The sequence below is a fragment of the Benincasa hispida genome, chromosome 12 (assembly GCF_009727055.1).
Source record: "Benincasa hispida cultivar B227 chromosome 12, ASM972705v1, whole genome shotgun sequence".
NCBI lineage: Eukaryota > Viridiplantae > Streptophyta > Magnoliopsida > Cucurbitales > Cucurbitaceae > Benincasa > Benincasa hispida.
This window is the reverse complement of record NC_052360.1, coordinates 75,133,948-75,140,011: the sequence shown is the minus strand read 5'-3', so window position 1 is coordinate 75,140,011 and position 6,064 is coordinate 75,133,948. Positions and strand designations below refer to the sequence as shown.

General features: G+C 34.6%; 1 long non-coding RNA gene across 3 annotated transcripts; it reads left to right on the top strand.

Moving 5' to 3' along the window:
- Window positions 1–2,521: 2,521 nt before the first annotated feature.
- LOC120068175 lies at window positions 2,522–5,558 on the top strand. Of its 3 annotated transcripts, XR_005479118.1 has the most exons (5): window positions 2,522–2,789; window positions 2,871–2,971; window positions 3,053–3,318; window positions 3,559–3,621; window positions 5,040–5,558. It is a non-coding gene; the product is annotated as an uncharacterized LOC120068175 (long non-coding RNA). The 3 variants fall into 3 exon arrangements; XR_005479116.1 differs by having other exon boundaries at window positions 2,522–2,971; XR_005479117.1 differs by lacking the exon at window positions 5,040–5,558 and adding an exon at window positions 3,882–4,385 and having other exon boundaries at window positions 2,522–2,971.
- Window positions 5,559–6,064: the final 506 nt, after the last annotated feature.

Below are 6,064 nucleotides of genomic sequence, written 5' to 3'. Positions count from 1 at the left end.
AATGGAATATCAAGACAGGTAAAGCTATGTTTGCAATTAAAACTACAATTGATGAAAAAATGTTGGAGCACATCAATACAGTGGAGACATCTAAGAAAGTATGGGAAACATTCACCTCACTTTTCTAAAAAATGGATTGTAATTTCTAGAAAACGAGCTCCTATCAATTGCTCAAAGGAAGATGACTATCAACCAATACTTCATCAAGGTAAAAACTCTATGTTGTAAAATCTCTTAATTAGATTCTACTTCCACTATTTCATAATCAAGAATGAGGAAAATTATTATTCATGATCTTTAACCTGAATATAGAAGTTTTATTGCTGCTATAAGGTTGGGCATTCCAATCTCCTTTGATTGACCTAAAAAATATGCTTGTAAGTCTAAGCATTGGTTAAACAAATGTCAGATGTCACATTAAAAAGCAATAAGGAAGAAGTACTCTTTAGTGACCAAAGAAAAGGTCATTCAAAATATCAAAAGAAAGTAAGATAAAAAAGAGATGAAGAAACTCCAAAACACTATCAAGTAGGGGGAGCTAGTAAAGCTAATCAAAATCACAAGCATAGAAAAATGGTGAATGTTATAACTGTGGAAAGATAGGCCATATGCTAGAGATTTTCGTCGAAAAAAAGGCAACAAAAAGTAACGCAATCGCAGTTCAGGCTAAGAGTATTAATGAAGAAGAGTGGGATGCAGAGGCATGCTTTGCAATAACAAATCCCAACCCCTAGTCCACATCCAATGTGGTGGAGAACAAGGTGTTGGCTCTCCATGCAGACGAGGTAAATTACGAAAATGCTTGGATTTTCAATTCAAGTTGCTCTAACCATATGACAAGAGATAAGAAAAAGCTGTAAAACACATCTGAGTACAAAGGAAGCCTAGTTGTTGTAACTGCAAATAACTCAAAGTTGCCAATAGCCCACATTGGGAAAAGTATGATAATGCCTTTTTCCAATTCCAATCAAGTGGAACTGGAGAACATATTTTATATGCATGAAATGAAGAAAATTTTGGTGTCAGTATCTCAATTGACATCAGCAGGCAACTTCATTGTGTTTGGACCTGACGATGCCAAGGTGTACCATAATCTCAAAGTCAGTGGTACGCCATTAATGGAAGGGTGAAGAATGAACTCCATCTACGTCATGTCAGCGGATAGTGCCTACGTGAATAAGACATGAAAAAACGAAACAACAAATTTGTGGCATGCAAGACTTGGTTATGTTAGCTACAGCTAATTGAAGACAATAATAAACAAGTCTATGCTTAAGGGGCTACCTCAACTTGATATAAAAAAAAAAAATGGTCCGTGCTGGTTATCAATATGGAAAAGCACATCAACTGTCATTCAAGGAGTCCAAATCCAGAGCAAAGCAACCATTGGAGTTAGTACGTTCTTACATATTTGGTCCTATCAAGCAATCTTCAACCAGCGGTGTACGCTACATGGTGACCTTTATTAATGACTTCTCCATGTATGTTTGGATTTCCTTTATGAAAGAGAAATTTTGAAACAATTATAAAGTTTAAAGAATTCAAAGAACAAGTTGAAAGTGAATTAGGAAAGAAAATTCAATGCCTACGTATAGATAACAGGAGAGAATATACGTCTAATGAATTCTCTTAATACTTGCAAAAGTATAAGATACATCATAAATTGACGTGTCCAAACACTTCACAATAAAATGGAGTGGCATAAAGAAAAAGAGACCTCTTGCAGAAGTATGTTGCAACAAGTTACATGCTAATAAAGTGCTAGGAAGATTTTGGGCTGAATGCATTAGAACAACAGCCCATGTGGTTATCAGACTTCTCCAACAAAGGCTTGGGTTCAAGTCCCTTTATGAAAGGTTGTTGAATATCAAGTCAACAGTTGGATACATTCAAGTCTTTGGTTGTGTGTGTTATATGTTTGTACCAGATCATCTGAGAAAGAATTTTGACAAGAAAGCAATCAGATAAATCTTTGTTGGATAAAATAACCAAAGAAAAGGGTGGAGATGCATTAATCCTATTAGTTGACGATGCTATACATCAAGGAATGTGATATTTTATGAAGCATCATCATGGTGGGCACCTGAATTAGAAAAGGCACTCAAAGATGATAAGTCTTTCAAAGAAGGATCGAAAGAAGAAATAAGTCAAGTTAACGAGATAAGAAGAAAACGACGAAGATGAAGAAGAGCAATTAAAGATACAAAGTCCTTGACAAAGTGGAGTACATAATCAAGAGCCACAATTATGGAGATCAACATGTAAGCCCTAGATCTCGAATGGTCCTAAATGAAATAGTTGGTATAATTGGTATTGTTTGAGGTAAAATAAGTTGAAGAATAATTAAGTTGGGATTAAGTTGGTAGATTAAATAATTTTTTTTAAAAAAAATGAAATTTTGGGATTGAAGATTCTGAGTAGATTAAATAATAAAAATAATAGTAAAATCAATTAAATAATTAATTTTAAGTTTTTATTTCTTAAATATATAAAAAATAAGATAAAAGAAAGAAAAGTAAAGGTCGGTTAAAAGGGGTCTCAAAATAGGGGTGGTTTTGCTAAGTCGGTGTAAGGAACTCTCTCGAGCATATCCTCAATTTTCTTTGATGAAGTTGCAGAGGGACCAGAGGAAAAGAATTTCGAGGGTTATCGGAGCGTTCGGTGTTGAAGAAGATGGTGAAAACAACGAAAAATTTGAGGTGATTCTGCTGTTCTGACAGATTGAGCAAGCTTCAGTATTTTTAAAGATTTAGAGCTGTAGAAAACGATTTAGGATCTGAACTTTTAAGGTAAGCTCGTCAACACACTGCTTAACAATTCGTATGAAGGATAGTTGAGATAATTCCGATTGGAAATGGCTGGAATGATAGAAAAACAGAAGATGATCAGATTTTCGGGCAAACCTGAGCAAGCTGCGTTTTTTTTGAGAATTCCCGGCCATAGAAAAGGAATCAGAAGCTGAAATTTTTAGGTTAGTAATTTAAGATGTTTTCCAACATTTTTCATGAAGGATGTTTTTGCTAATTTTGGTTGGACGTTGACGAATTCATAGGAAAATTGAAGCTACTCGGAAATTCGGTCAAAACAGAGCAGTGGAGTTTTGGAACTGATTCCGAGTTATTCACGAGTTTTTGAAGCCTCAAACTCTCAGTTTAGCTAATTAAGATGTTGATTAAACGATTTATGCAAGAAATTTGAAGTTATTTGGTTAGAAATTGATGAACTTAAGTCTGAAAGTGCTGCTGGAAAACAGGGCCGAAATTGAGGCTGAAGGTTGAAGATGAAATCTGACCATCATCTACTGCTTGTCATTAAAGGGTAAAATGGTTGCCTTTCAAGCTGACTTTGTAATTCTAGGTTAATTAAGGTGTTTTCAAGCATGATTTAGGGTCCAATTTGAGTAATTTGATTTCTATAACTTGTTTTAGAGATCAAATAAATATATTTGAAAGATATTCTAGCTTTGAAAAGTATGAATTGAGGTCTTGGGATTAGTTTCTGGAGTTTGGAACAATTTAAATGAAAAAGTATAACCTTAAATTTGTATATGAATCTCAGGTCAAATGAAGATAGGTGAGGTGCATCGACCTGAGAGGACAAGCTAGGATCGAGCTATAATTTGTGAGTGACACTTATTTTCAAAAGTTATCAATTTGTAGTTGGATTATTTTATGATTATTTTAAAACGGTTTGCCATGCTTTAATATTGCATGATAGTTGATTTTTCTACATATATATCCAATATTTCTTTTCGCAACCACATGATTATGGATTGGTGTAAAGGTTGAAAATTCTATTGCTATGTTATGATAGAACTGATGTTTAAAAATATGTTTCAACTATCTGAGCCTTATACTTTGGATTACTGAAATGAAAAATAGGGATATCGAAGAACAAAAGGGTGAAGGTATCCGACCAAGTCTTTGGGACCTACTGTAGAACACATCTATAGGCTTTGGGCCATGTGTTGGGGTGAGTAGCCCTTTGGGGACATTGTACGTGCACATATGAGAGATTGTTGAGTTGTATGTACCACAAGAGATATATCTCAGCTAGGTTTTTGACGTTGAGTGTATTGAGCAATGTTCTACCTCAACTAAGGATTATGGGTATAAGAGCTATGGAATGATGTACAAAGATATTCAAATGATTTTTAATCGAGGAGGAATGAGGGGAGAGAAAAATTAGAGAAGAAAAATGATGGGGGAAAGCTGGAAAAGAGAAGAAAAAGAAAAATGAAAAGAGAGGGAGAAAAGTGGGTATCTTTCCTAAAAAAATTGAGCGCCAATTTTTTTTTTCCTTTACCGCCTTTTCTTTTGATTTCATTCATAGCATTATGTTAGAAACGTTATCATAAAATGTTATAGAAAGGAAAATTTATTGTAGTGGTGTGTACTGATAACAAAATTAATAATTTATTATTTAATTAATTAATACAACAACTCCCAATGTTTAAAAATATAAATGAATAATTAATTGAGAGAATGTATGCTCTTTAGTGGGTTAGCTGGTGTAATAGATCAAAGCTCTTCTTGGGCTACAGTAGTTCCATGATATAACTTGAGTGCTTTTATGTAAATCTTCTCCCTCCCCTTTGTGGCTTTTCTCTAACCCATCTATCTCTAATATTGTTCTTTTGGATAGCTTCCTCTGTACTTATCTATTACATTTTTATGAATGAAGTTAGTATATATTACGAGGGTGGTAGGAGGATGTCAACTTAATTAGAATTGTCTGGTGCACTTACTGAGCCACCTCGAATCTTTTTCAAAAAAAAAAAAGAGTAAAAATAAGATTTGCATATAAAGTATATATGTATGTATATATATGTGTGTGTGTGTGTGGAGGTGAGGGGTTACAAAATGAAAATGCAAAATTGGGTAAAACATTACTATTTTAGATAAAGCATAATGGAGATGAAGAAGCAGTCACTAGAATGCAGCAAAGTAGTTGGTAAAGATGATGATGATATTGTATTAAAATTGTGGGTTTTGGTTCTTGGTGACTGTAATTAATGGTAATGCTAATAATGCATACAGAAGAATGAATATGGGAGTGATATGAAATTGCTGATTTGTCGATGAATGTTCATCCTGGCGTCGGAAAAGGAAATGGGAAACTACTTGCACATATTGGACATGCACAGGGCTTCGTTGTTGTATCTTGATCAAGTACAAAAAATGCAGGACTCAAATTAGTACACCCTGGACAAACTGGATTGTCGATCGACATCACAACTTCGTAAAACGGGGATAAATTTTGAGAGAAGCAGAACAAGCAGCGTTATGGACGTGTCTTTTGACTTGAGATAGGTGAAAAGCGGAGAACCTGAGTTGTGAGAAGATCTTGAGATAGGTGACATCAAGTTTAAGGGGAGTCTACACAAAATGCCTATCTAAGGTTTACTGTATTACATGATAGTGGTTTTATCAGATAAGTGGTATTCCTTGTAAACCTTTTGAATATTATTACCTTCTTTTCAATTGGATCCTGAGCCCCTCAGATGTAGGTAAAGTTATACCGAACTGGGTTAACATATTGTGTGTTATTTCTCTCTCTGCTTATCTTCTTGTTGGTCAAATTGTTAGCATCATTGTGTCCATCAATACTCCTTTTATTTTGACTTCTTGTACATCTTTTTTCAATTGGTATCAGAGAGGGTTCCACTATTATACTATCGTTGTTTGTTTACAATAGAACCAATAAAAAAGGTGGATCCACTACCAGACTTTCAGTGCTTTACAAGATTAATTACTCATACTAGAAAGCCAGAATGACCACGTTTCTAAAATCAATTGACAGTAAGACCTAGAAAGTTGTTTTGAATGGATGGACTCATCCTTAAGTCACTAATGAGGGTAGCAAAGTCTCTTACAAACCAGAGAAGGACTGGACAAAAGCAGAAGATGAGGCTTCCCTAGGAACGCGCACTAAATGCGATTTTCAATGGGGTTGAGGTTGAGAAGAATATTTTTCATCTTATCAATACGTCCGTTTCAGCCAAAGAAGCTTGGAAAATTTTGGAAATTGCTCATGAAGGTACATCTAAAGTGAAAATGCCTCG